Below are 8574 nucleotides of genomic sequence, written 5' to 3'. Positions count from 1 at the left end.
GTGTGTGTGTGTGGCGGCGGGGAGGTGGTGTGTCTGTGGCGGTGGTGAGGTGGTGTGTGGCGGTGGTGAGGTGGTGTGTGGCGGTGGGGAGGTGGTGTGTGGCGGTGGGGAGGTGGTGTGTGTGTGGCGGGGAGGTTGTGTGTCTGTGGTGGTGGTGGTGAGGTGGTGTGTGTGTGTGTGTGTGTGGCGGCGGGGAGGTGGTGTGTCTGTGGCGGTGGTGAGGTGGTGTGTGGCGGTGGGGAGGTGGTGTGTGTGTGTTTGGTTTTGCTATCCAAAGATAGTAAAACAAGGAACATTTTGCAGTCCCCACAAGGAAAAATGCTATTTTAGGCTTAGGGGTTAGGTTTAGGGTTATGGGTTAGGTTTATGGTTAGGGTTACAATTAGAGTTAGGATTAGGGGTTGGGGTTAGGTCTAGTTCTAGAGTTAGAGGTTAGAGGTTAGAGGTTGGGGTTGAGGTTGAGGTTGAGGTTGGGTTTAGGTTCAGGGTTAGGGTTAAGGTTAAGGTTAAGGTTAAGGTTAGGGATTGGGGTTAGGTTTAGAGTTAAGGTTAGGGTTAGGTTTAGAGTTAAGGTTACGTTTAAGGTTAGGGTTAGGGTTAGAGTTAAGGTTACGTTTAAGGTTAGGGTTAGGGTTAGAGTTATGGTTAGAGTTAAGGTTAGGGTTAGGGAAAATAGGATTTTGAAAGGGAATCAATTGTTTGTTCCCTTCAAGGATAGTAAAACAGATGTGTGTGTGTGTGTGTATGCGTGTGATATGTGTGTGTCATGCTTGAATGCACACGTGTTTGTACATGCTTACCCGTGTGTGTTCATACAATTGTGTGTGATAAATAAATGATGAGCGACTCACTGATGGAGAGGGATGGGGTGGCAGGCAGCAGAGAGCTAACGGTAGTGGCTGGGATTGGAGGTGACAGGCTCACACACACACACACATACACACACACACACGACGTGTCTCTATTTACCAGCGGGCGGGGGCTGTTAACTGACTGACTGACGCGCTGACAAACAATTATCTCGGCTGACAGCATCACCACTCGCTAATTAATTGGAAGTGCAGGCAACAGTACAGCAGCCGGCAGGTAGAGAGTAAGAGAGAGAGAGAGAACCGTTTAGTTGTTGTTGTTGTGGTTGTTTGAGTCTGTAGATGTAGATGATGTAGATGATGTTGTAGATGATGTAGATGATGTAGATGATGTATATGTAGATGATGTAGATGATGTATATGATGTATATGATGTAGATGTAGATGATGTAGATGATGTAGATGATGTATATGATGTATATGATGTATATGTAGATGATGTAGATGATGTAGATGATGTATATGATGTATATGATGTATATGTAGATGATGTAGATGATGTAGATGATGTAGATGATGTATATGATGTAGATGATGTATATGTAGATGATGTATATGATGTATTTGATGTATATGTAGATGATGTAGATGATGTAGATGATGTATATGATGTAGATGATGTATATGTAGATGATGTAGATGATGATGATGTAGATGATGTATATGATGTAGATGATGTATATTATGTATATGTAGATGATGTATATTATGTATATGTAGATGATGTATATGATGATGATGTAGATGATGTAGATGATGTAGATGATGTATATGATGTATATGTAGATGATGTATATGATGTAGATGATGTAGATGATGTATATGATGTAGATGATGTATATGATGTATTTGATGTATATGTAGATGATGTAGATGGTGTAGATGATGTAGATGTAGATTATGTATTTGATGTATATGTATTTGATGTAGATGATGTAGATGGTGTAGATGGTGTAGATGGTGTAGATGGTGTAGATTATGTAGATGGTGTAGATTATGTAGATGATGTAGATGGTGTAGATGATGTAGATGGTGTAGATGGTGTAGATGGTGTAGATGATGTCGATTATGTAGATGATGTAGATGATGTAGATTATGTAGATGGTGTAGATTATGTAGATGGTGTAGATGGTGTAGGTTATGTAGATGGTGTAGGTTATGTAGATGGTGTAGATTATGTAGATGGTGTAGATGGTGTAGGTTATGTAGATGGTGTAGGTTATGTAGATGGTGTAGATTATGTAGATGGTGTAGATTATGTAGATGGTGTAGATTATGTAGATGGTGTAGATGATGTAGATGGTGTAGATGATGTAGATGGTGTAGATGATGTAGATGGTGTAGATGGTGTAGGTTATGTAGATGGTGTAGATTATGTAGATGGTGTAGATTATGTAGATGGTGTAGATTATGTAGATGGTGTAGATTATGTAGATGGTGTAGATGATGTAGATGGTGTAGATGATGTAGATGGTGTAGATGGTGTAGGTTATGTAGATGGTGTAGGTTATGTAGATGGTGTAGATTATGTAGATGATGTAGATGGTGTAGATGGTGTAGATGATGTCGATTATGTAGATGATGTAGATTATGTAGATGATGTAGATTATGTAGATGGTGTAGATTATGTAGATGGTGTAGATTATGTAGATGGTGTAGATTATGTAGATGGTGTAGATTATGTAGATGGTGTAGATGATGTAGATGGTGTAGATGGTGTAGATTATGTAGATGGTGTAGATGATGTAGATGATGTAGATGATGTAGATGGTGTAGATTATGTAGATGGTGTAGATTATGTAGATGATGTAGATGGTGTAGATGATGTAGATGGTGTAGATGATGTAGATGGTGTAGATGGTGTAGATTATGTAGATGGTGTAGATGGTGTAGATGGTGTAGATTATGTAGATGGTGTAGATTATGTAGATGGTGTAGATGATGTAGATGGTGTAGATGATGTAGATGGTGTAGATGGTGTAGATTATGTAGATGGTGTAGATGGTGTAGATGGTGTAGATTATGTAGATGGTGTAGATTATGTAGATGGTGTAGATTATGTAGATGGTGTAGATTATGTAGATGGTGTAGGTTATGTAGATGGTGTAGGTTATGTAGATGGTGTAGATTATGTAGATGTAGTTTAACACTTGAATGGTGTTGTCATATCTAATTTGAAGCTGTCTGTCTGCTGCACTGAAGGAAGGTCAATTGAGATACTATAGTCTCTGCTCAGGAATATGCACAACGACAGGTTTGTTTGTCTTTCTGTTTAGACTTTTTGAGGGTTACACAAATCATTATCACGTTTTCATATTGTACCACTCTGATACTGAAGACAAACAGCCAGGGTACAAGACCATAGGCCTACTAAATCAATGATTCTGTATTACACATCTAACCTCTGCTATTCAGATCTTGGAGCAGTGTTCCTCCTAGCAATGCTATTAAAGGTGTTTCTGTGTTCTTTGTGTAAACTGGTCTAGGACCAGTCACATGGTAAATAGATAGGACCAGACAGCCGGAACAGGCAAGCAGCAGGTAGCTCTGATGTAACCCTTCACCTGACACATATCCTCCCTGACAGCCCCCTCCCTCCGTCCGTCCGTCTCTCTCTCTCTCTCTTTCTCTCTCAACCTGACAACCACACCACCACACCAGCCAGGAGTGGAGGAGTGGAGGAGGACAGAAGAGGGGGATGAGAGAACAGACATAGGTTGAGGAGAAGGGGGGGTCAGCGCATGTTTTAAGTGTGTTATTACACGGTGGAGAGAGAGGGAGATGGAGACTGTAGCACCAGTCAAGTGGTGCTGGGTGGCTGTCACGCCAACGGAGCTGTCATTAGGACAAGCATGGAGAGGCTCTACTTGTTGTTGATGCTATCACATTTTAATCTCACAAGCATTATTACCTGGGTGGGCAAGGTTACCACTCGCCTCTGCTCGAGTAGAAAAAACACCCACCCACACGCAAGCGCAAACACACACACACACACACACACACACACACACACACACACACACACACACACACACACACACACACACACACACACACACACACACACACACACACACACACATCGATCCACTCAAGTATGACACTTATCACACATGCACGCACCCGCACGCATGCACACACACCACCACACCCCCCCATCCTCAAAATGTATGGTAATTTCTCCACGCTCCGTTGGATCCACGGGCAGTATTTTATTTGAACGCTTCCTCTACATTACGCTGCAGAGGCGGCCTAATGAAAGCCCTGGTGTAATCTAACTGAGCAGGCCAAGGCTGGTGTGATGAATAATTCAGTGGTGAGCCAACTCCTGTCATCCCCGGTGTCTCTGGGGTACTTCCTGTATTGTCCATCCTGACGGGGGCAATTATCCACCACTGCTGATTGTAATCTTTTCAGACTGCCGTTTGGGGGGGGGGGCAGGGGGAGAGGGGGGAGGCTGGGGGAGTTACGGGGACAGAGGGGAGTTTGGGGGAGGCTGGGGGAGATAGGGGGAGTTAGAGGGAGAGGGGGGAGTTAAGGGGACAGGGGGAGTTAGTGGGAGAGGGGGGAGTTAGGGGAAGGCTGGGGGAGTTAGGGGGAGAGGGGGGAGTTAGGGAGAGATAGAGGGGGAGTTAGGGGGAGAGGGGGAGTTAGGGAGAGAGAGGGGGAGTTAGGGAGAGCGAGGGGGAGTTAGGGGAAGGCTGGGGGAGAGGGGGGAGTTAGGGGAAGGCTGGGGGAGTTAGGGGGAGAGGGGGGAGTTAGGGGAAGGCTGGGGGAGAGGGGGGAGTTAGGGGAAGGCTGGGGGAGTTAGGGGGAGAGGGGGGAGTTAGGGGAAGGCTGGGGGAGTTAGGGGGAGAGGGGGGAGTTAGGGGGAGAGGGGGGAGTTAGGGGAAGGCTGGGGGAGAGGGGGGAGTTAGGGGAAGGCTGGGGGAGTTAGGGGGAGAGGGGGGAGTTAGGGGGAGTTAGGGGAAGGCTGGGGGAGTTAGGGGGAGAGGGGGGAGTTAGGGGAAGGCTGGGGGAGTTAGGGGGAGAGGGGGGAGTTAGGGGAAGGCTGGGGGAGTTAGGGGGAGAGGGGGGAGTTAGGGGAAGGCTGGGGGAGTTAGGGGGAGAGGGGGGAGTTAGGGGGAGAGGGGGGAGTTAGGGGAAGGCTGGGGGAGTTAGGGGGAGAGGGGGGAGTTAGGGGGAGAGGGGGGAGTTAGGGGAAGGCTGGGGGAGAGGGGGGAGTTAGGGGAAGGCTGGGGGAGAGGGGGGAGTTAGGGGAAGGCTGGGGGAGTTAGGGGAAGGCTGGGGGAGTTGGGGGGAGTTAGGGGAAGGCTGGGGGAGTTAGGGGAAGGCTGGGGGAGTTAGGGGGAGAGGGGGGAGTTAGGGGGAGAGGGGAGAGTTAGGGGAAGGCTGGGGGAGTTAGGGGGAGAGGGGGGAGTTAGGGGGAGAGGGGGGAGTTAGGGGAAGGCTGGGGGAGAGGGGGGAGTTAGGGGAAGGCTGGGGGAGTTGGGGGGAGTTAGGGGAAGGCTGGGGGAGTTAGGGGAAGGCTGGGGGAGTTAGGGGAAGGCTGGGGGAGTTAGGGGGAGAGGGGGGAGTTAGGGGAAGGCTGGGGGAGTTAGGGGGAGAGGGGGGAGTTAGGGGAAGGCTGGGGGAGAGGGGGGAGTTAGGGGAAGGCTGGGGGAGTTAGGGGGAGAGGGGGGAGTTAGGGGGAGAGGGGGGAGTTAGGGGAAGGCTGGGGGAGTTAGGGGGAGAGGGGGGAGTTAGGGGGAGAGGGGGGAGTTAGGGGAAGGCTGGGGGAGTTAGGGGGAGAGGGGGGAGTTAGGGGGAGAGGGGGGAGTTAGGGGAAGGCTGGGGGAGAGGGGGGAGTTAGGGAAGGCTGGGGGAGTTAGGGGGAGAGGGGGGAGTTAGGGGGAGTTAGGGGAAGGCTGGGGGAGTTAGGGGGAGAGGGGGGAGTTAGGGGAAGGCTGGGGGAGTTAGGGGGAGAGGGGGGAGTTAGGGGAAGGCTGGGGGAGTTAGGGGGAGAGGGGGGAGTTAGGGGAAGGCTGGGGGAGTTAGGGGGAGAGGGGGGAGTTAGGGGGAGAGGGGGGAGTTAGGGGAAGGCTGGGGGAGTTAGGGGGAGAGGGGGGAGTTAGGGGGAGAGGGGGGAGTTAGGGGAAGGCTGGGGGAGAGGGGGGAGTTAGGGGAAGGCTGGGGGAGTTAGGGGAAGGCTGGGGGAGTTGGGGGGAGTTAGGGGAAGGCTGGGGGAGTTAGGGGAAGGCTGGGGGAGTTAGGGGGAGAGGGGGGAGTTAGGGGGAGAGGGGGGAGTTAGGGGAAGGCTGGGGAGTTAGGGGGAGAGGGGGGAGTTAGGGGGAGAGGGGGGAGTTAGGGGAAGGCTGGGGGAGAGGGGGGAGTTAGGGGAAGGCTGGGGGAGTTAGGGGAAGGCTGGGGGAGTTGGGGGGAGTTAGGGGAAGGCTGGGGGAGTTAGGGGAAGGCTGGGGGAGTTAGGGGAAGGCTGGGGGAGTTAGGGGGAGAGGGGGGAGTTAGGGGAAGGCTGGGGGAGTTAGGGGAAGGCTGGGGGAGTTAGGGGGAGAGGGGGGAGTTAGGGGAAGGCTGGGGGAGAGGGGGGAGTTAGGGGAAGGCTGGGGGAGTTAGGGGGAGAGGGGGGATGAAAGGTAAGAACCTCTCCTTCACTTGTACTAAGTAATAAGAGGAAGGTGATGGTCCTTTCTGGTCCTGTAAGTAATGTTGTGACTGACAGATGGAGACAGTTCTTAACTGTTTTTACCTTTTACATTTTAGTCATTTAGCAGACGCTAAATATTTATAATGAGTTTTTATAAAACATGATGGTTCATTTACTGTGGCCTTTATATTGTTTTGAAATCACCTTAAATGTCTTCACAGTGTTGTTCTGGTGCCAAAACACACAAAACACACGTACTGTCAGTAACGCTCCAGCTCACGTGATTACTAAGGAAACGGCCGCCGCCACCACATTGATCAGAGTCTGTCTGGAAAAACACATCGACCCCTAACGCTGCACTAATGGACTGGCCAATCAAGTTCCCTACAATATGGAGTGATGCGTTGAAATGGGATTTTTGTTAATGGGATTTTGGGGGGAATATCTAAAATGTGTCTAAGAAACTCACACTCCTTAGTAGTAGTAGTAGTAGTAGTAGGAGTAGTACTAGTAGCAGTAGTTGTAGCAGTAGGCTAAGTAGTTGTTGTAGTAGCAGTAGGCTAAGTAGTTGTTGTAGTAGCAGTAGGCTTAGTAGTAGTAGTAGTAGTAGTAGGAGCAGTAGTAGGCTTAGTAGTAGTAGTAGTAGTAGTAGTAGTATGCTTAGTGGTAGTAGTAGTAGTAGTAGTAGGAGCAATAGTAGGCTTAGTAGTAGTAGTAGTAGGCTTAGTAGTACTAGTAGGCTTAGTAGTAGTAGTAGTAGTAGTAGTAGGAGCAATAGTAGGCTTAGTAGTAGTAGTAGTAGTAATAGCAGCAGTGGTAATAGTAGTAGTAGTAGAAGCTCTAGTAGGCTTAGTAGTAGTAGTAGTAGTAGTATGCGCAGTAGTAGGCTTAGTAGTAGTAGGCTTAGTAGTAGTAGTAGTAGGAGCTGTAGTAGGCTTAGTAGTAGTAGTAGTAGTAGCGGTAGTAGGCTAGTAGTAGTAGTAGTAGTAGGCTTAGTAGCAGTAGTAGTAGTAGTATGCTTAGTACTAGTAGTATTAGTAGTAGTAGTAGGCTTAGTAGTAGTAGGAGCAGTAGTAGTATGAGCAGTAGTAGGCTTAGTAGTAGTAGGAGCAGTAGTAGCAGTAGTACGCTTAGTAGTAGTAGTAGTAGTAGTATGCTTAGTAATAGTATTATTATTATTAGTAGTATGCTTAGTAGTAGTAGTAGGAGCAGTAGTAGGCTTAGTAGTAGTAGTAGTAGTAGTAGTAGTAGTAGTAGGAGGAGGAGGAGCAGTAGTATGAGGAGGAGGAGGAGCAGTAGTAGTAGTAGCAGTAGTAGGCTTAGTAGTAGTAGCAGTAGTAGGCTTAGTAGTAGTAGTAGTAGTAGCAGTAGTAGGCTTAGTAGTAGTAGTAGTAGTAGCAGTAGTAGGCTTAGTAGTAGTAGCAGTAGTAGGCTTAGTAGTAGTAGTAGTAGTTGTAGGAGGCTTAGTAGTAGTAGTAGTAGGCTTAGTAGTAGTAGTAGTAGTAGTAGGAGCTGTAGTAGGCTTAGTAGTAGTAGTAGTAGTAGGAGGAGGAGCAGTAGTAGGAGGAGGAGCAGTAGTAGTAGTAGCAGTAGTAGGCTTAGTAGTAGTAGCAGTAGTAGGCTTAGTAGTAGTAGTAGTAGTAGTTGTAGGAGGCTTAGTAGTAGTAGTAGCATGCTTAGTAGTAGTAGTAGGAGCAGTAGTAGGCTTAGTAGTAGTAGTAGGAGCAGTAGTAGGCTTAGTAGTAGGAGCAGTGGTAGGGTTAGTAGTAGTAGTATTAGTAGTACTAGTATCAGTAGCAGTAGTAGGCTTAGTAGCAGTAGTAGTAGTAGTAGCAGTAGTAGTAGTAGTAGTAGTAGTATACTTAGTAGTAGTAGTAGTACTAGTATCAGTAGCACTAGTAGGCTTAGTAGTAGGAGTAGTAGCAGTAGTAGTAGTAGTAGTAGTAGGTTTAGTAGTAGTAGTAGTACTAGTATCAGTAGCAGTAGTATGCTTAGTAGTAGTAGTAGTAGTAGTAGTATGAGTAGTAGTAGTAGCAGTAGTAGTAGTAGTAGTATGCTTAG

This window comes from Salvelinus namaycush, chromosome 30, assembly GCF_016432855.1.
Source record: "Salvelinus namaycush isolate Seneca chromosome 30, SaNama_1.0, whole genome shotgun sequence".
NCBI classification, from domain to species: domain Eukaryota; kingdom Metazoa; phylum Chordata; class Actinopteri; order Salmoniformes; family Salmonidae; genus Salvelinus; species Salvelinus namaycush.
Note: the sequence above shows the minus strand (reverse complement) of the source record.